At 43.8% G+C, this 22,164-nt stretch overlaps 1 long non-coding RNA gene across 1 annotated transcript; it reads right to left on the minus strand.

Annotated features, from left to right (window-relative positions):
- Window positions 1-242: 242 nt before the first annotated feature.
- On the minus strand, window positions 243-17,691 carry LOC149402276 (uncharacterized). Its single transcript, XR_016296232.1, has 3 exons — window positions 17,356-17,691; window positions 798-882; window positions 243-719 (listed from the first exon to the last, which is right to left on the minus strand). It is a non-coding gene; the product is annotated as an uncharacterized LOC149402276 (long non-coding RNA).
- Window positions 17,692-22,164: the final 4,473 nt, after the last annotated feature.

Here is a 22,164-nt window from a genome sequence, read left to right on the forward strand (position 1 = left end):
CCTATACTAAGCTAGTAGGATTTCGGTAAGCAGTTGCTATGTTCCTAATAAAACACTTAAGTACGAAACTTAAACAGTAATTAAGTAATGGTAGTCGATAGGGATCAAGACCCGAATCCTACCCGGCTGGGTCAGAATCCCCGCGCATTATTCTCCTAATAAGTCATGTCTTATCCGGTTGCCGTCAGTTAGGCCCGGATACACATTAAAAGATATTTCAGCTTAAAATGTTCAGTGTCAGTGAACCGCGGTCCCCTAGACCCCAGACTCCTAGCTGACTGTGGAAAAGTGTGGGAAGATGTAGTACGACCAGAGGAGTCACAGGCTTGCGAGATGCTCGCCAGAGATTTTTTACAACTCACAACCAGGCCTAAAACATAGATAGGTTCACCAGTGGATCCCAGACACATCAAGCAAGGATAGACATTCAGATAACGTTCTGTCACAGCATGTCAGTTCACATAGGACATACAAGCGGGCTTCAGATCAGCCTTGTCTATCCGTTGCTCACCCAAGTACACCGGCTGAGTGATCGTGACAAGTATGTCAAGCGCCAAGATAACCACAAATGCAGGGTTGAGGCGATATGTCATGAATGATAGGTTTCTTCCAGTCAAATGAAATTCAAGTCTGTCATGTCGTCATCATAGGTGGTCAGACACCATAGAATGTTCAGGTTTAAGATTGTCATACATCAGCAGTTCATGCTAGCACGTCATCTGGAAAATGCATGTAATACACCAGTTAAGCGTTACCTTAGAATCCACTTACTGAGTCATTATGACTCACAATTATACCTTGTTGGTGTAGACAAGGGAAAAGGCAAGGTGGAGTACTAGCAAGCAAGTAGGACGTAGTTGCGGGTGCGTGGTAGATGACGACCTGTTAGAAGGGTCAGCAAGTCAGGATAAGTCAAGTGTAGGAGCCCACGAACGCACTGTTATTTTGTATAAATTCAATGGGAAGTTGTATTTTATATATGTAAAGGAAAAGAAAAAGTTTAAACGTATTTTTTTGGATATGTAATGTGCCCCAGATTCGTAACTCTCTTTTCAATATATGAATATAAAGTGCGTTCTTGCTTTTGTTTATTTTCCGCAAAGTGTATTCTTTTAAACAAAAGTATATCTATACTAGTAAGTAGATTTTTACTACAGCAACATTATGACCGTATATGTAAACAAAGAACTTTAATTGTATAATATTAATAAGATGAAACAAAGCGCGTATCAGGTACAAGGAAATAGAATGAATGAACGGTCGCAGCCCTCCACCGTCGTCGGCGAGTCAGATCGCGGCCGCTGGTCGGATCAGGTCGTGACAATAAGCTCCCTGCTCGCGAGTTGAGTTTGACTTGCAAAGGCCTTTTTGGCACATAGGAACATTTCGTGAAGTGAAACTGTCGTGATAGTTTCACTAAGTGTCGGATCGAATGAGAAGTCGAGAACTTCGCAGGTCGTGGGAGATGACCTTGCAATCTCAAGGTTGAGGTCCTTGCGATATTCTGTTCTCGCGACTTCAAGGATAAAAGGTGTCCTCACGATCCGAAGGGGCGACCTCGTGATGAGGACATCTCAAGCATCAATGTGAAGAAAGACCAATGGACTCATCAACAAATTTGGATTTTTTTTTACTTGTTTGTAACCTCTAGCTTTTAATTTTCATTACTTGGTGGTTTTTATTTTCTTAGAGGTTATGGTTATTTATTTTTGTGGTTATGTTTTTTTTTTCATTCATTTGGTTTTATAACCATTGAATTAGAATATGTATGGTTTGTGTCTAGAGGTTATTATCTAGATTATATATATGTGTGTGTGAGCTCTAGTATGGGCATCTTGGAAGATATATGAAAAAAAGTGTGTTTGTGTGTTTAGTGAGGATTCTCTTAGTCTAGAACTTATCAAGAATTTGTGCTCAAAATTCTTGTGGCGTTCGTCCGATTTATCGACGGGAATTTCGCAACCCATCGTGGCATCATTCGATCCATCCTAATTCGAAGGTTTCGAGCACGAAAGCTTCGTCTATATCCAAACCTTCCGATAGACGGTCCGCTCAAATTGAACTCCGACGAATCTCTCCGACGAATTCACATCAAGTGGTATCAGAGCCAATTTCTATCAAAGGTGTCCATTTTTTTATTTATTATTTTTTTTCTTCTTCTTTCTCCTCCTAGTTTTGTATATGCAATTGCAACTTCAAAAAAAAAAACGAAAAAAAGAAGCAAAAAAAAAAGAATAGAAAAAAAAACAAAAAAAAACAAAAAAAAATAACAAAAAAAAAGAGAAAAAAAAATGTCTTACGATGGAAACAACAATGACATGCCGAGGAATTTTGAATTGCTCCAAGGTTTGATTGAAGATATGAATAGGAGATTCACCATCCTCGAAGAAGCCATACTACGACCTCCCACACCACCACAAGTTCCACCACCGCAACTTCCACCACCACGAAGTCCTAACCCACCGGCCGCGAGAAGACAACCAAGGTATGCACTCCGTCAATATCCTGACGAATCCGAGAGCGATGACCAAGGCGAATACCGACTCCATCGACAAGACTATCAACGTCGAAGACATCGGTGAATACAATCGCCACACCAAAATGGCATCCAAGACGATGAACGGGGGTCGGAAAGAAGTTACGACCGATATCGAAATCACAATCGAGATGAACTAGCCAACGTCCGAATGAAGGTTCCTCCCTTCTATGGGAAAAATGATCCCGAAGCCTATCTTGATTGGGAGAGAAAAGTCGATATGATTTTTGGCGATCGACGTTGTTTCGAGGTAAGCAAAGTCAAACTCGCGTCCCTTGAGTTTTATGACTATGCTTTGGTTTGGTGGGATCAAATGGTATTAAATAGAAGAAAAAAATCGCGAACCCGCCATCGACACATGGGAGCAAATGAAGTCAATCATGAGAAAAAGATTTGTGCCAAGCCATTACTACCGAGGAATTTATACCAAACTTCAACGACTCAACCAAGGAAGCCGAAGTGTGGAACAATACTACCAAGAGATGGAAATGTTGATGAGCCGCGTCGACATCGAGGAGGACCGAGAACAAACAATGGCTCGATTTCTAGCCGGGCTCAATATCGACATCGCCAACGAAGTAGAGCTCCACCACTACGTAGAGCTTGAAGAAATGGTCCACATGGCAAATATCATAGAGAAACAATTAAGCGGAGGAAGCAATCGATCCTTCAAGACCGCCGAAAAGACTCCTTGGAAGACGCCCTACCAACAACGAGAAGATAAAGGATCAAGCTCCTCCAAAATAGTGATTCCACCATCGCTCACGTCACTCACTCATGATGTTCAAGACAAGACCGGCATCAACATGTCAAGAAATAGTGACATAAGGTGCTTCAAATGCCAAGGTCGAGGGCACATCGCTAGCCAATGTCCAAACAAGCGCACCATGATCTTGACGGAAAATGTAGAGTACGCCACCGATGAAGAGTCGACGGAAGAACAAGAAGAGAACGAAGAAGATCCGGCCAATGACATCCCAAAAAGTCTCACACTTGTGAATCGTCGGTCCTTAAGTGTGCTCGCTAAGGAAGATGACGACGCTCAACGAAAAACAATCTTCCAAACACGGTGCTTCATCAAGGACAAGGTATGTAGTTTGATCATTGATGGTGGTAGTTGTACCAACGTGGCTAGTACTACCTTGGTCGACAAGCTTGATTTATCGATGACCAACCACCCACGACCATACAAGCTCCATTGGCTCAACGATAATGGAGGTGTGAAAGTTGTTCAACAAGTTGTCGTTCCATTTAAAATCGGAATATATGAAGACAAGGTTCTTTGCGACGTGGTTCCAATGAAGGCCGGACATTTACTACTCGGACGGCCATGGCAATTCGACCGGAAGGTATCTCACAACGGCTTCACCAACAAGTACACTCTCCGCCACAACCACCGGGACATCACTTTGTCACCACTTTCTCCGAAAGAAATTTTCAAAGACCAACAACAAATGTGCCAAGACAGTGAGGTAATAATAATAAAAAAAAATTAAAAAAAAAAATAAAGGAAAAGACAATTTGATTTGAGGCCAAATCTTCCTAGATCCCGCCGGTAATCCCTTTCCCGGTCCACTTCCCGGCCAAATTTTATTTTTTGATGATTTTGAGTTTAAAACTTGAAATTTCTTGATAATTTTTGAAGATTAAGTATAAATTGATAGTTGTGATCATTGATGTAGTGTTGATTTAATTTTGTGTTGATGTTTGTAATTTTTTTGAATTTAATCCGAATTATTTGGTAATTTTGTGATTAATTAGTCATGATTAAGGTTATGATGAATTTGTTTATTGATTTATGAAGAAATTTTTTGACTTGTTTTTAATTTTAGAGTTTTTGTTCATGATTCTAATTTTTTTTATTTAATCCGAATTATTTGGTAATTTTTTGATTAGTTAGTGATAATTAAGGTTATGATGAACATGTTTATTGATTTATGAAGAAATTTTGTGACTTGTTTTTAATTTTAGAGTTTTTGTTCATGATTCTAATTTTTTTTTTATTTAATCCGAATTATTTGGTAATTTTTTTATTAGTTAGTGATAATTAAGGTTATGATGAACATGTTTATTGATTTATGAAGATATTTTGTGACTTGTTTTTAATTTTAGAGTTTGTGTTGATGTTTGTAATTTATTTGTATTTAATCCGAATTATTTATTAATTTTGTGATTAGTTAGTGATGATTAAGGTTATGTTAACTTGTTTATTGATTTATGAAGAAATTGTTATGACTTGTTTTTAATTTGTTAATTTGTAGATTACGACTTGCAAGAATGTCGACCCCCGACCCAGCTAGGAAGTATTGCACACCCATTCCCGGAAAAAGTAGCGGCCACCAGTGCATATTTTGCGAGCACATTATGGGAGGTGGTGGCATCACGAGAGTGAAAAACCACCTAGCCCATGTAGACCCAACGAGGAGTGTCAAATTCTGTGAGAAAGTCCCTCCTGAAGTGGAAACAGAGATGCAAGCTTTACTTCAAGGCAATGTCGTAAAATAGAAGAACAAACAGTCGTTGGAATCTACGCTTTGCAAGACATTGGCTAAAAATTTTGGCGTGGAAGAATCAAACGAAGAAGACTACGAAGCGCAATTACGAGCAGTTATGAAGAGGTCAAGACAAGAGGCGGCGCAGACGGAATGGGAGGCTCGGATGATGTCGGGGCCCGGCAGTGGTTCTACGGCAAAATCTCCACCAGCTGCTCCGTCATTATATAAGTCAGCGAGTGCGAAGCAAACAAAAATTGATGAGATCGTGGATCCGAAGAAGAGAACGTGGCTCGGAAGACACATAACAAAATTCTTTGTTCACCAACATGTGCCGGCGAGTAAGGCCGCCTCGCATGAGTTCAAAAACATGATAGCGTCCGCTCATGACCTAGGTATTCCTCAATTCGTGATAAGTAATTTTATTTTCATATTGTCGAATCGCATGTGTTCTTGAAATGTTAACATGATGTATATTGGCATATTGCAGGTCCAGGCGTTCCTATACCAACTCCGTATGAAATTCATAACAAGTACCTCGATATGGAGGTTGCAGACGCGGAGAACTACCTTGAAGAACAAAAGAAGCGGTGGGTAAAATACGGCTGCACCATACTCACTGATGGTTGGACGGGGCCGACCAGACTGAGCATCATAAACATTATGGTTTATTGTGTTGGTGCAACGGTGTTCTTAAAGTCCGTTGATGCATCAAAGCATACGAAAACAGGGGAGTACATCTACAGAATATTGAGGTCAGCACTCAAAGAAATCGGAAAACAGAATGTCGTCCAAGTTGTGACCGACAACGGTTCGAACTACAGGAGCGCCAGGTTGAAATTACAACGCAAGTACCATGTGTACTGGACACCTTGCGCCGCACATTGTCTAGATCTGATGTTTGAAGATATTGGGAAGAGAGATAGTGTTAAGCAAACTATCAAAGCTGCGAGGGGTGCGATTAAGTTCATCTACAACCACGGTACTGTGTTGTCCAAGTTACGGGAGACATCCCCAGGTGAAATCATCCGTCCCGGCGCAACAAGATTTGCCACGAACTATCTAGCTCTCAGAAGTCTCCGAGAGAAGAGAGCTGCGTTGAGGACGATGTTCAGTAGTCAATGGTGGGATGATTCCAAATTGAGTGCAACTCCTACAGGTACATCCATATCCGAGACTTGTTTAAATCCCAGATTCTGGCATTCAGTGGACGAAGTGTGTGCCATATTCGAGCCGATGTACACCACTCTTCGATTAGTGGACACTGAGGTGCATCCCACGATGGGATTACTATACTACGTCTTCCACGAGATGAAAAAGAAGTTGGAAGCGATGAGTGGGAAGAAATGGGTTGTCGACATTGTGAACCACAGATAGAGTACTCAAATGGAACATCCACTACACATTGCAGCTTTCTTCCTAAATCCAAAGTTGCTGTTTAACCCGGATATCCACATGGACAATACCCACATGGCCGCTGTCACAAGGGTGTTCGACTTCTTGCATCCGGATCTTGATGGGTCAACTCTTGGGAGAGAGGTATAAAACTATAAATTGTTACAAGCTATATCACATTATGAATATATGAGTCTTATTTGATTTTCTAATTACAGTTAATCGCATTTCGAGACGCTCGAGGGGACTTCTCACAAAGAAGTGTTGTTTCGGCACGAGGCACCCTTTGTGCAAGTAAGCTTGTGAGATGAATTGTATGCATTAACTATGTCATGGAATGGTAAGAAATGACATGATATGATTTATGTCACATGATTGCAGGTGAGTGGTGGGAGCTTTACGGAAATTGGACCCCGACTTTACAGACGTTGGCCATTCGAATTTTGTCACAAACTTCATCCGCCTCCGCTTGTGAGAGGAATTGGAGTACATTTGCCCTCGTCCACACAAAACAAAGGAACCGTCTAGCGTACAGCAGACTCGAGAAGCTTGTTTTCTTCTCATACAACATGAAGTTGCAACTCCGTGAAGCAACTCCGATTCACGACAACAACCTCAACCCCCTGGATCCTTTGGATATCATCGAACGAGCTTTCGAACGCTCGGGGAATGACAATGAGGGAGACGACAAAATGCTCCGCTGGATTGACGAAGTTCACATGGACGACGTCAACCAGAACCCGGATCCGGCAGTAGCTAAAGCGGCTCGAGAGCATGGAGTTGATCCGGAGCGAGTGCTGAACGAGGACGTCCAACCTCAAAGCGGATCCGGAGACAGTTCGGATTCAGATGGCGGAGGTTCAAGCCGTAGATCAAGCGGAGCAGGTGGAGGTGCAGGTGACGGTGGATCAGGGGGAGGTGATGGAGGTTCCTATCGGTCTGGGGGTTCCTTTACTGCTGGAGGCACCTCATTTGGTGATGACGGCGGTGCTCAACTTGGATACGCACCATCGCAAGAAGATTTTGATCGTCTTCATCACCCTGCCTTTTTTTATTCAGGATACGGGCGCGAAGGTCAGGGCGGAGGTATGAATGATGCCATGTCATTTACGTCTAGCAATGACGTTGATGACTTGTCCTACAACTTCGGATCGGTATCAATTGGTCCTCAAGGCACAGAGTCATCTTATGATGACGGATCTTCCAGTTACAACCAGGACGCCTATGCATCAACTCACGCTCCCGAAACGGTGCGACCATATCCAGGTTATCCCATCTACTCCATGTCTATTGGTTCATCTCCGTATGAGTACGACTATCACTTGGACAGGTACTTTCGTGCATGTGCTCATTATATGACTTGGTATGATTACTGTATGACCGGTGCATACGGTCGCTTTGAGTAGTCATTTGTATTCCTCCTTTGTTGAATTTGTTGAACTATAGTATTTGGTGGATTGTGTTGAACTCTATCATTTTGGTTTGTACTATTGAACTTACTTTTTGTTGTGTTTTTAATTTGATACTGTGTTGAAACAGTCTACACTATTTTTAATTTTATGAATTTCATCATACGTACGTTGTATGTTTTTTTGTATATTTCTTTTCTGAATTCTCATCGGTAAAAACGGTATTTGACGGTATTCCTCTACGGTAACGGTAAGTTCAACGGTACCGGTTCCCTTTTTTTCCTGCTTCCCCCGGTATTCCTTTACGGTACGGGGGGTTACTAGTAAATTTGAAAGCTCGGAACGGTAACGGTAACGGTATTTCAATCCTTGGTGTCTAGAGGTTATTATCTAGACTATATATATATGTGTGTGTAAGCTCTAGTATGAGCATCTTGGAATATATATGAAAAAAAGTGTGTTTGTGTGTTTAGTGAGGATTCTCTTAGTCTAGAACTTATCAAGAATTTGTGCTCAAAATTCTTGTGGCGTTCGTCCGATTTATCGACGGGAATTTTGCAACCCATCGTGGCATCATTCGATCCATCCTAATTCGAAGGTTTCGAGCACGAAAGCTTCGTCTATATCCAAACCTTCCGATAGATGGTCCGCTCAAATTGAACTCCGACGAATCTCTCCGACGAATTCACATCACCTCATCGAGAGTAAGACAAAAAGGTGTTCTCGCGTGTTCGAGGAGAGAACAACAGCAGCGACACGAGGAACGACTTCGAGGACAGGGAGTGTCCTTGCAAGTTTGAAGCGGAGGAACAGCTTCGAGGACAAGAAGTGCCTTCACGACTTTGAAGTGATGAAACGACAGCAACTTCGAGGGCGGAGCAACCTCGAAGACCCCTTGGCCTTGATGATGGCAGCGACCACGACTTCGAGGGCATCAGCTTCGACGATGTTGTAGTCAAAGTGACTACAACTTCAATAACGTCAAGGTCAAAAGTACTTCGAGGACAGAAGCAACCTCAAAGACCCCTCGACCTTGACTTCGAGGATGTCGAGTACTACATGAGCAGTAAGGGTCGAAGGCAACTTCGACCTCGACAAAGTCGAAGACTGACTTCAACGACCTAGTAGCCTCGTCGATAAGAGTCGGTAACGTCACGAACATCGAGGGCGACATGGCCAAGACGACTTCGACCTCAATGATGTTCGACCCAAGGATAGTGAGGCCAGACACCTCGAATCAGAGGGAAGGCTTTCCAGAGCCTTTCTCCATAAACAAACTCTACATCAGACCTTGATGATAACCAGGTCTATCTGTTAGTTAATCTCGTACACGTGGATGTTTTTTATTCATTATTTTTATTTGTTTCAGCAAATAATACAAGTTCAAATGTGAACGTTGCTTTTGACCAAGTATTTAGGATCATGGCCAAGAATGTAGGCCACTAACACCATGTTTTTTATTTCTTCTTTGTACGTTGTATTTCCTTTATAAATAGCAGTAAAAAAGCCAGAAAAGCTGTGACGTTTCACAACACCAAACTCTTGTTGTTATATACACATATATCCATATACTACTCGGTACGTATATTTTTGTGTTTATTCCAGGTTCTGCAACTACAAGTGGTATCAGAGCATTTGGTGTTCGATCCAAGACTTTGTAGCTGTTCGGTGTTCGATATGTTTCGGCAATGGCAGGACAAGGAGAGGAAGGCAGCAACAGCAAGGCGGCGGTTTCATCTCCGCCGAAGGCACGGCTGAGCAGCGGTGGCAGCGGCGAACTGCGCATCGTGGAGCGAGTCGTCAGGGAGAGCGACGGTGCAGCTCACTTTTCGGCCCTCGCGCGGACCAACTACGCGGACTGGGCGATCCTCATGAAGGTGCAACTACAAGCGCAAGGCTTTTGGGATGTTGTCGAAGATGGCCCCAGTGATCTCCTTGAAGACCGGCGAGCCATGTCGGTGGTGCTCCGGGCAGTACCACCAGAGCTGATCTGAACCCTCGGCGCTAAAGACACAGCGAAGGAGGCTTGGGACACGCTCAAAATCATGCGGGTCGGTGTCGAGCGTGTCGGGGAGGCCAAGGCGCAAACACACTGGACAGAGTTCGAGAACCTCGCATTCAAGGACGGAGAGGGGGTGGAGTCTTTCGGCATTCGGCTCACGGCGATCGTCAACGACCTCGAGGTGTTGGGCGATCCGGTGACCGAGCACAAGGCAGTGCTCAAATTCTTTCGGAGCGTGCCACGTGCATACAAACAAATGGCCATGGCGATCGACTCGCTTGTGGATCTCAATACTTTATCCATCAAAGAGCTCACGGGTCGGCTCCTAGTCGTGGAGGAGCGCGGTGAACTCAACGACCCCCCACCTTCCGGCAGCCGTCTACTCCTCACGGAGGAAGAATGGCAAGCCCGACAGCGACAACGCGAGAGTGGGCAAGGCTCCTCCGGAGGCAGCGACAAGAAGGGCAAGGCTCCGGCAAAAACAAGGTCGTCCGGTTGGGACAAGGCAAAGTCTTCATCGAGTAGCGGCGGCGGCAACGGCGAACGCAAGAAGGGAAATTGTCGCTATTGCGGCAAAGACGGACATTGGGCTAAGGAGTGTTGCAAGGCGAAGCGCGATCGAGAGCAGCAACAACAAGCCAACCTCGCGCGCGCCGAGTCGGGAGAAGACGAGGAGCCAGCTCTCCTCATGACGCAGATCTGTGCACTCAAAAAGGCTGCCGACGACGAGTCCGAGGCGGTGTACTTGAACGAGGAGAAGGTGGTGCCCGTGAATGCGGCCGATGGCGTATGGTATCTCGACACCGGCGCGAGTAGTCACATGACCGGCGACGAGAAAACGTTCACGGTCCTCGACAAGATAGTACATGGAAAAGTACGTTTCGGCGACAACTCGGTGGTGACGATACGCGAAAGAGGCACAGTCATCTTCCAGTGCCCCACCGGTGACCACCGCATCCTCTCCGACGAGTATTACATCCCAAGCCTGCGAAGCAACATCATCTCGCTTGGGCAGCTTGACGAGAATGGCTGCAAGATCGTCATCGAAGGAGGGATGCTCTGCATCCTTGATCGTGCACGCAAGTTACTCGCTCGGGTTTCACACAATCGCAACCGGCTCTACACACTGAATTTGAGTCTTGCGGTACCGGTGAGTTTGCTGACTCAGAAGGACGACGTCGCTTGGCTGTGGCCGTCCGCTTCGGGCATCTACACTTTCGTGCTCTACGAAACGTCTCACACAAAGAGATGGCACGAGGCATTCCCAATTTCGAGCACGTGGAGGAATTTTGTGATGGGTGTGCGCTCGGGAAGCAACACCGAAAGCCGTTTCCGTAAGCTACGACATTTCGAGCACGACGGCCGCTGGAATTGGTGCACATCGATCTATGCGGCCCGATCACACCGACCACCGCAGGAGGCAAGAGGTATTTCTTACTCATAGTCGATGACTTTAGTCGATTTATGTGGCTCGAGATGCTCAGGACAAAGGACGAGGCGTTTCGTTATTTCAAGAAGATCAAGGCGGTAGCCGAGGCAGAGCGGGAATGCAAATTGCTCGCGTTCCGCTCTGACCGTGGCGGCGAGTTCAACTCCCGTGAATTCGTAGAGTTCTGCGAGGAGAACGGCATCAAGCACAACACTACGGCGCCTTATTCGCCGCAGAAAAACGGCGTGGTAGAGAGGCGCAACTAGACGGTGGTCGAGATGGCGCGCTGTCTCATGAAGTCGATGGTTGTGCCGGGGATGTTCTGGGGAGAGGCGGTGAAGACAGCTGTTTATCTCCTCAATCGCGCACCGATGAGGAGCGTGGAAGGCATGACACCTTACGAGGCGTGGCACAAGAAGAAGCCAAGCGCGCACCATCTGCGAACTTTCGGATGCATTGTACACGTCAAGAATCTCGAGCCGGGCATGCATAAGCTTGCAGATCGCTCAACGTCAGGGGTGTTCGTGGGCTATGAGGAGGGTGCGAAAGCTTATCCAGTATACGATCCGATAGGAAAGCGGTTATACGTGACAAGGGACATCACCTTCGAGGAAGGCCGCGCTTGGAGCTGGGAGACATCGGGCAGAGCAGAGACAACATCAGCCCCGACCTCGTTCACGGTGGCCCACACCACGGAGACCAGCACGGCGACAACTTCTCCAACTCCCGAGCTCGTCACGCCGGAAGTCGAGCCGCGAACACCTGCACCCATGCCAGTGCAGAGTCAGTGGGCTACGCCGCCCACGCACGATGACGCCACTAGTGAAAGCACCGACGTCGAAGAAAGCGGCCTATGTTTCTTGGCCGCTGAAGAGCCGACAAGTGTCGGAGACGCGCTCGCCTACGCATCTTGGAGAAATTCCATGGAGGACGAGATGAAGGCGATCATCGACAACAAGACATGGGAGTTCGCGTCACTTCCAGCCAGCCACCGCGCCATCGGGCTCAAGTGGGTGTTCAAGGTTAGAAAAGATCCCGCCGGCAACATCGTGAAGCACAAAGCGAGACTAGTCGCCAAAGGCTATGCGCAGCGCCAGGGGGTGGACTTCGAGGAAGTTTTCGCTCCTGTGGTGAGGATGGAGATGGTGCGCTTGCTGCTCGCACTCGCCGTGCATGGCAAGTGGGAGGTGCACCACATGGACGTGAAGTCTGCGTTCTTGAACGGCGATCTCGCGGAGGAAGTCTACGTCCAGCAACCACCGGGCTTCATCGACACCACCAACGAATACAAAGTTCTCAAGCTGCGCAAGGCATTATACGGGCTTCGACAAGCACCACACACGTGGAACTCGAAGCTGGACACATCCCTTGCCTCCCTCGGGTTCACAAGAAGCCTGGTCAAGCACGCCGTCTATCGGAGAGGTGATTCTCATTCTTTTTTGCTTGTGGGTGTTTATGTGGACGATTTAATCATTACGGGCACAAGTGTTCAAGACATTGTCAAGTTCAAAGCACAGATGCAGCAAATGTTCAAGATGAGCGACCTCGGTCTCCTTAGTTATTACTTGGGGATCGAGGTGTGTCAAGGAGATGGAGAAATCACGATGTGCCAGGGAGCATACGCGGCAAAGATCTTGGAGCATGCTGGCATGGGTGGCTGCAACCCATGTCACATGCCGATGGAGAATCGACTTCGTTTAAGCAAACAAGACGGGAGCGCGACTGTGGACACAACAAAGTACCGGAGCGTGATCGGCAGCCTCCGCTACCTGGTCAACACACGGCCAGATATTGCTCACACGGTGAGCATTTCCAGCCGATACATGGAGGCGCCAAGTACGCAACATTGGGCTGCGATCAAGCAAATACTCAGGTACATACAAGGTACGCTGAGCTATGGGTGTTGTTACAAGTCGGGAGGAGGAGAAGCTGTTTTGATCGGCTACAGCGACAGTGACCTCGCCGGCGATGTCGACGACCGAAAGAGCACTTCCTGGATAGTTTTCTTCGTCGGGAGCAGCATCGTGTCATGGACCTCGCAGAAGCAGAAGATCGTTGCTCTGTCTTCCTGCGAGGCAGAGTACGTCGCAGCGGCGACCGCGGCGTGCCAAGGCGTTTGGCTCGGCCGTCTCATCGGCGAGCCAGTCGGGCGAGAAGAACGGAAGTTTAATTTGCTGGTGGATAACAAGTCGGCTATTGCTCTTTGCAAAAACCCGGTGCATCATGAGAGGAGCAAGCACATCGACACCAAATTTCATTATATCCGGGAGTGCATCGAGACCGGAAAGATGGACGTTGATCACGTCGGAACTGATGGCCAGCTAGCAGACATTCTGACGAAGGCATTAGCACGGAACAAATTCATCGAGATGCGTCAAAAGCTCGGCGTTAAGCAAATTAACACGGTGTAGCGAGCTTAAGGGGGTGATTTGTTAGTTAATCTCGTACACGTGGATGTTTTTTATTCATTAATTTTATTTGTTTCAGCAAATAATACACGTTCAACTGTGAACGTTGCTTTTGACCAAGTATTTAGGATCATGGCCAAGAATGTAGGCCACTAACACCATGTTTTTTATTTCTTCTTTGTACGCTGTATTTCCTTTATAAATAGCAGTAAAAAAGCCAGAAAAGCTATGACGTTTTACGGCACCAAACTCTTGTTGTTATATACACATATATCCATATACTACACTGTACGTATATTTTTGTGTTTATTCCAGGTTCTAGGTTCTGCAACTACACTATCATCGAAGTGCCAAGTCTATAGGGCCATGCATGGATTCACGCGGTACTGTTCACGTGCGATTCCGCCATGCATAACCAAGGCCTTGCAATTCGACTAGCCATGATTAGGTGCCGTCGTAGGAGCGGTCAGCTAACCACTTAGTAAAACCGAGAACTATTCTGGATTAATAAATGCTACCAAGATAACTCTTATCTCAACATTTACTAACTGCCGAGCTTTTAAATTTTTGGTCCAGATGGATCATCAAGAATGCTACCATCCTTGTGAGTCATTGTATGATTACGACGCGTCCGGAGTGCCGTCGTAGGAGCGGTCAAACCTTCCGCACCTATCGCAATGAAATCTAACCCTGATATTGCAATGTGGAACATACCATCCGAAGGGGGCCGACTTTACGACTCGAGGCCATCCACCAAAGTGGAACTCACTATTTGTTAGCGTTTAATCTTTCTAGTTAACTATTAGCTAGGAATAGAATTCTAGAACGATTAACTCTTAATCTATAATAGACTTCTATGTTAGTCCCGAGTTGTTAATTAAAACTTACTCATAATGGGACCCTCGTCAATTCACAATGTACTAATCATTGTTTATAATAATTTTAAAACAATGTGAAAAATTAGTACTAAGTGTGATGAGCACTTAGAGAAAAGACGCTTTAATATTAACTCTTAATATTATTATTTTCCGCACTTAAAATTTAATTTAACTCTTAAATCAATTATCTTAAATTCAACTCTTGAATTATTCTAATCCTTAATTTTAAATAATTCCAATCTCATTAGAATTATAAATTTTAAAATTAATTTATACATTAAAACATTGAATTATAATTTAATAAAACTTTTTTTTTTATCAAAAAGTCAAAATTACCATCATTGCATTATTTTAATCTCATTGAAACAAACTTGATGTAAGTATAATCCTATTTTTAAATAAATGACTTTAATTATATGAACACTTCACATAATTAATTTTAAGATAAACTCTTTTATTTAAATATTGAATTTAGAAGAGGTTCTTATTTATTAATAAATTAAACTCTTTAATTTAGAAATAATATCTTTGATAAAATAATTTTAAAATCAACTCTTAATTTTAAAATATTAATTTAATAATTTTTCGGTTTTTAAAATTGCAATTTATTTTTAATAAAAACCGGTTTTAAAAATAAAATAAAATCGGAACTAAATTCCATTTTATTTTTGAAAATTAAATAAATTCGATTTTAAAAATAATTTACTCAAATCGGATTTAAAATATTTTATAAAAATAAATTGGAATATATTTTCCAAAAAAAATAAAATCCTAACCAAAAAAATATTTTATTTTATCAAATTTTATTTTATTCAATTTATTTAAACAAAACTATTTTGAAAAATAAATTAATAAAATATTCTATAAAAATGAATTATGCAATTTAATTATGGGTGAAGCGGTTATATAGCCAAATAGAACTTAAGCTTTTGCAAAATAGTCATAGTTTGTCAACTATAAGCAAACTAGCCAACTTAATTTAGGTTGGATTAAATTTAATCTCAACGAACTATAAAGACAGAATGTAAGGTTTATGATGGCTGGATTAAAATTAATCGAGGCATGATTAAATTTAATGACAATCTGGAAATCCAACAGATCTGAAGCAGAACCGAAACGAGGATCTGAAGCAGAACCGAAACATCTCCATCTTCGGCGACGCGATTCTTGCATCCTCGATGCTCGCGATGTTCCCGATCGCTCCGACGGCGGCGGCGGAACCGGATCGCCTTCAGGGCCGGCAGCGGCGGCTCTACACCAACGGCGGGGGCGGGGCCTACTGGAGCCACGTGGCGTTCCAGCACCCGGCGAGCTTCGACACGCTGGGGATGGACCCGGTGATGAAGCGCGAGATCGTGGAGGACCTCGAGGCGTTCGGCGGGGCGGAGGAGTTCTACAGCCGCACGGGGCGGACGTGGAAGCACAGGTACCCTAAGTCTGATTCAATCCTGATTAAAGTTTTTGAGAGATGGCTATTTTACCAAAGAAATGAAACTATGGCTATTTTGCAAAAGCAATAGTTTGGGATTGGCTAGTTCATACCATTTTTCCTTTAATTATTTTCGGTTATTTAATTAAAATCTAATTTTAATTAATCTCGGCACACCCGGAACTATTCCGGCCATTGGGTTCTATCTCCGCCACTCCTCCGCCACTTGCAGCCGGTCTCCGCCGTGAGCAGCTAATCGCCGCCGCATCGCAGTCCTGCCCGATCGTGTTGTCCGCGCCAAAACTCCAGTATGCAGCCCTAGCCGTGAAAATCACCTGCTGCAGCCACAAAATCCGCAACAGCCCAGCTGTCTGCCCGATTCCAGCGCCCAATTGCTTCCGGAAAATGCTGCACATCGCCAACCTCCTGCCCGCTCGCACCTGCCTGCCGAAATCCACTCCCAGCTGCCGCGAAGAATCCTGCTGCAGCCGAGTATTGCGCACCTGCTGCCGAACCTGCCGAGAAGACGCTGAAGATGTTCACCCGGATCCTGCGCACGCTTGGGCTGCCGAAGACGTCGCCGAGTCCTGCGCGCCATCCTGCCGAAGACGTCCGAAGACGTCCCGATGCCGACCGAAGCTCCCATGCTGATGGTTGCCGAAGACCGCTCGCCTGCGACCGAACCCGTCCGCCTGCAGCCGCCATGTCCCGACCGTGAAGGGCTGCTGCCGCATGGAGTGACTTCAGGAGTCCAACTTCGTCGTGTAATGCCGAGAACCACCGTGCCTTATATCCGGTTGAATCCAATTCCGACCGTGACCCAATTTTAAATTTTAAAATTGCATTTTTACGAGAATCAAATTCTCAATTCATTTTTAATTTTCAAAAACAATTTTCAAAAATCCGAACCTCTTTTTAAACACTTTAAAATTCTAAATTCAAAATGAACTTACTCAACACTTGAATAAATTCAACAAAGTCATTTAATAGGATTTAAATGGATTAGTGCATGTTAGTTAATTATATAGAGATGTCGGTGATTAAACCAACAATCTCCTAGTATTAGAGAACCTGGCTCTGATACCAGTTGTTGGATCGACTACAAAAAATTTTAGATATAAATAAATTCGCAATCTAATTACGAACTTGGCTCTACGCGGAATATATATTAATCTACTAAATTCATAAACAAAGGTTATGACCCTTATCTAATTTATTCAATTAGCAAACAAAGGTTATGACCCTTTTCAAATAATTAGAACTATTCTAATAAACTGTAGAGCATGTCATATTCCTAATACTTTAAACATACAATTGACCTAACATGCAATTTCTAAAATGCTAATAAGAAAGTGCGGATTCAAAATACAAACTTACTTTGATTCTTGAACTTCTTCTTTTCTTTGACCACCGTGCGTTCCGAGTCGCCAAGTCTGAGCTAGAGGAAACACTCGGGAACGAGCTTACCGGTCACACCTCGCTGAGTCTGATACGATGTTCTTATCGGCCAACACTATCTTGATCGATACCCTGCTCTTCCGAACCGTTCTTCAAGCTGATAGAGACACTTGGTTGGGCAAACTCGTCTTTCACTAAGTTTCTTTCACTCACTTATTCTAGGATTAGAAACCCTAGAATCCACACAGTTTTTCAAGGAGAAAACCGTGTGGTATTATGGCTATAATACCGTGTGGTATTGTGAAAAAACGTGTGTTATTGTCTCACAAAAACCATGTGAAATTATGAGACTCTAGGTCTCTATTTATAGCCATCCTGAAGCCTCAAATTTCTCAACCGAATTAGGTTGAGATATTTCCTCTCTTGCTGACACGTGGCATAATCTTATCAGATAAGATTTCAACAAACATGAGAGATTTTCTCATGTAGTTGGCGCCATCTTTATTCAAGGGAGGGTGTTGAGATTTTTTCTCTCTTGTCGACACGTGGCAATTGCACAACTAACCGGAGATTTTTCCTCAACTAACTTGAGGTAAAATCTCTAGATAAAAATCATATCTTTATCTATTAATTGGCGCCAATTAATTATACAATATAATTAATTTTCATCCAATGAAAAATCGACATGTCATCGAGTGTAAAATCTAGCTAGTTTTTCAGCTTCCTTATTTATAGTGACTAGGCGCATATCTCATATCGCCACATGTCACTTTGTGAGTGATTGACATAAGATTAATGTCTTAAATTAATTAACTCTTTAATTAACCTCTTACGGTAAAAACTATTTTTACCGTGCGGTAAAAACTATTTTTACCGTGCGGTAAAAACTATTTTTACCGTGCGGTAAAAACTATTTTTACCGTGCGGTAAAAACTATTTTTACCGTGCGGTAAAAACTATTTTTACCGTGAAACTTAAAATTTGATTAACACTTAATCAAATATATAATTGTGTGAGATAATTAATCCAATTAATTACGAGTATCTCTAAAAGCTTGGTCGAAGCCGGAACGGGGACCATGGACCCGATAACTGTTGCTCCAACAAGCACGTTCGATATCCGTTGACTCTCTCGAATATCAAACGTCTTGTTAACTTTGCGTGACTCCACTATAGACACAAAGTTGCACTCAACATATTATCAAATATAGCTGTTACGCGTTTACACGATCAGTGTTGTCCATTGATAAGTGCCATTACATGAGTTTCGGCCCTCCAGATTGGTTCGTGTCTCGCATAGGTTTAACCCGTCAGACCTATCGGTTCACCTCTTAACTATTCCTTGCATACCATCAATTCACTAGCGAAGATTCAATTATGATCATATCATAAAAGTGTGCACAATCATTCAGTACCAGAATTGACATGACAAGGGAACCAATATTAACTCCCTTTATTGAGAGCTGGATTCCGTATCTGTCTATCCCATTCCCCTCTGGCAATGCCTCGAATTCCCAAAATGAAAGTATTCGGGCTGGCATATTCGATCCCCCCTTAACGAGCAAATCAAAGAACCCGAGAACACCACCGCAGAGTCTAGGACAGCGTCAGGATTAAGATCAAATCTCATATGGCTATCGTTGTGTATTCGACACGTGAGATGTAACGGATATTTGACTTCTCATTGATATCGGATACGGTCCAGGTCGTGTATAAACCCTTTATACAGAATACCCCCATTGTCATCTCATCCCAATGCTGAATATATATGATTTCCACCGAGCTATCCTACAACTCGATAAATCACCGACCACTTATGTTTTAGTGACTTAGCCCAAAGATGGTATCTCACATCCTCATGTGAATAGTCAACTAAGGTTGATGCTAAGTACTAAGGATATTTGCAAATATTTGTACAAATCAATTAAGATTTACGCATTCTATTCTCAATCAGTTAATATACTATTATTATCATAATTAGCTTATGTGAGATAATTACAATAATCATCTTTTCATGGGCATCACTCTAACACTTTGATCCTATCGGTCACAGCGGTGCGGTGTCTGTAAAGGAAGCGAATCTCGGAGTCAAGGACGACGATATTGTTACCTCGTCGTGTCGTGTAGTGGTGGCGTCAGTAGGATCAGCATCTAGTGCGGTTTGTAATGGTAGAGAGCGTTCAGGATGAACATGCAGCGGCGTGAATTTCAGACTTATGTTGAACTCCTTTGGTGACTTGACTGGCCAAGACGGATCCTTCAGCTCCTGATTCTGAGAGAGGAGTACGCTGCAGATTAAGGAAGGAAAGTGCAAAGACCCAAACCTCGACTTCACCTCAGCATGTTTGAGGATTTGTTTAAACATGAGAGCAGGCAGTCCAATCGATTTGCCACGCCCGACCTTGAACAGAACCACCGCCATAGGTTTGTTTACGGCTGTTGTGTGGGTTGTGGGGATCCAGTTTTGGAATGCCAGTTTGTGGAGGACCGCATGGACTCGTGACACATCCGAAGCAGCAAATTCTATAGCTGATGGCCACGCCGTGTGCATTCCATCTGTGATTTCAGCAATAACCTCATCCATAGAAGCCTCAGTTGCTTCATCTTCAAGAGGACAGTGTAGCGCGTTGGCTATGGCTTGATGATTGAACACGTAGTGAACTCCTCGAACATATACGCCGTAAGGCAGTCCAGTGCTCTCATGCGTCATCTTCTTAGATAAATTGGCGTAAAACTCATACACCAAGGGAGGAAAGAAATCAGTTGCCTTCGTAACTGTTGCGATATTTTTATAACTAGCACGCAAGTGGACATATCGAACAAGTAATAGTGTTACGTAAGTAACGGATATCGATCCCACAGAGACTAGTTACTCTAGCGATTTTCTAAAACTTGATGCTAATTAATTCCAAGTAAAATTAAGAAGACGGTTGTAACAAAAGCAATAATAAAACTAAAGCAGAGAGTTAAATACGAGTTTTGCAAGAAGAGAAAGTAGGGGTCACGATTTCACCGGAACTAACTAGGACGGGGGTTTCAGGCTCGAACAACAAAATCTACTCCTATGGATGCTAATCTCACTCTATCAAACTTATTCACTAGCCTCTCTCGAGTGTTCTAACAAACCTATGTAATTGACTGATTATTATCCTCTCGGCATCTAATCCTATTAAAACAATCACACGCAATGAAACAAGAGTTCAAACGATTACATAAATTGCCTAGATTTTCTAACCTAGGATCAACTATGATGACATGAACAAAAGCACGATTATTTACTCTCTCTCGAGTAGCTAAACAATCCTAGATAACAGTTCTAATGGTGATCAAGCACTAGAAAGCATAACGAACAATTCATATCAAGCAATCCATAATAATGAAGCAAACAATGATTATCTAACCCTAACGAGCCCCCCAACAATTATCAATCCCGGCTACATCGCAACCCCAAAAGAAACTTAGCCTCTAATGGAATTCATAATCAACGCTAAACATAACAGAATAATTAAAAGCACTAAAATAAAGATTGAAACCAACACATAATTCATATTAAATAAAATTGATGTTCAACAGTAATTTAGAGCAATAAAATAAATAAAAGAAAGGGAAGAAAGAAGAACGATTGAATTCGGAGAAGGAGAACTCGTCGGGTTGTTAATTCCGTTGAAGAACGCCGTTTTCCTCTTTCAAAAGCTCTCTAGAACAACCAAACAATAAAATAGAAACTAAAAACAAAAGGGAAGATATGTTTTTCAGAGCTTAGAGTCTAATATATAGGTCAATGGGTGATTTTCGGAGCATATTGGGCCTTTGGAATGGTTTAATTCGCCCAAAAACATCAAAAACGGAAAGTAAGTCCGTCAAAACCCGAAGGAGGGCGCGGTGCGCGGTCGACTATGCGCGGCACGCGGTCCGAACTCCAGGTTATGCGCGGAGCGCGCATAAGACTCTGTGCATTTTCACGATTTGCGCTCCCAGTATGCGCGGCGCGCGATTGCCGATGCGCGGCGCGCGGTCTCGAAGTCTGCCATCGCGCGGCACGCGGTTGTCGCCAATTTCTTGCTTGTCTCTTTTTTACTCTATTTCGACCGTTTTGTCTCAAAATCCCGTCCTCTTTCCACGAAATTGATTGTAGACGCTCTATTACTCCTCGGAACCTGAAACTACTCAAAAACCTACTAAAAACCATTAAAATACTTGAGGACTCGTCGGTTTTTGGTTCGGGAAATAGGAGTTTTACGCGTGATTAACGCACCTATCAATAACTGACCGAGTAAGTCCAGAGCGGTTAAGAAGGTCAAATACACCGAGTGCTGTAAGGCGATCAATTGTGGTTACCTTTTCAATCCACAGCTGTCTTCCCAATATGAAGGTCCACATTGCTTCTGGATGAGTCCTCGAAAAGAGATTCTACCCGCAATGGTTCCGACTGTGTCTCAGAGTCTGTCTTCGATTTCTTAGACGACGTCCAATCAGAATCTTGCCGTTTGGTCTTGCGTTTGGATGCACCACCTTCAGCAGTCACCGATGGTGCTGGCTTCCCTCGTGCAACACATGGAAATGTTTTGATTCGACTAGATCGACGCGGTGTGGCGGTGGATTTCAATGCCAACTTCTTCGTCTCCTTCACTTTCTTCTTCTTGTCCTCTTTTTCCTTGGTCTTCGTTATGGTTGGTAGCAGGGTAGACGGTTCTTCTGTGACATCGTCTGATCCGTCCGCTGAATGGGGCATCGGAGTAAAACCCTTGTCCGATTCTGATGAAATCAATGGTGAGACGGCCTGAGTACG

This window comes from Urtica dioica, chromosome 3, assembly GCF_054948205.1.
Source record: "Urtica dioica subsp. dioica isolate 48M chromosome 3, U.dioica_male_clone48M_v1_H2, whole genome shotgun sequence".
In the NCBI taxonomy this organism is placed as follows: domain Eukaryota; kingdom Viridiplantae; phylum Streptophyta; class Magnoliopsida; order Rosales; family Urticaceae; genus Urtica; species Urtica dioica.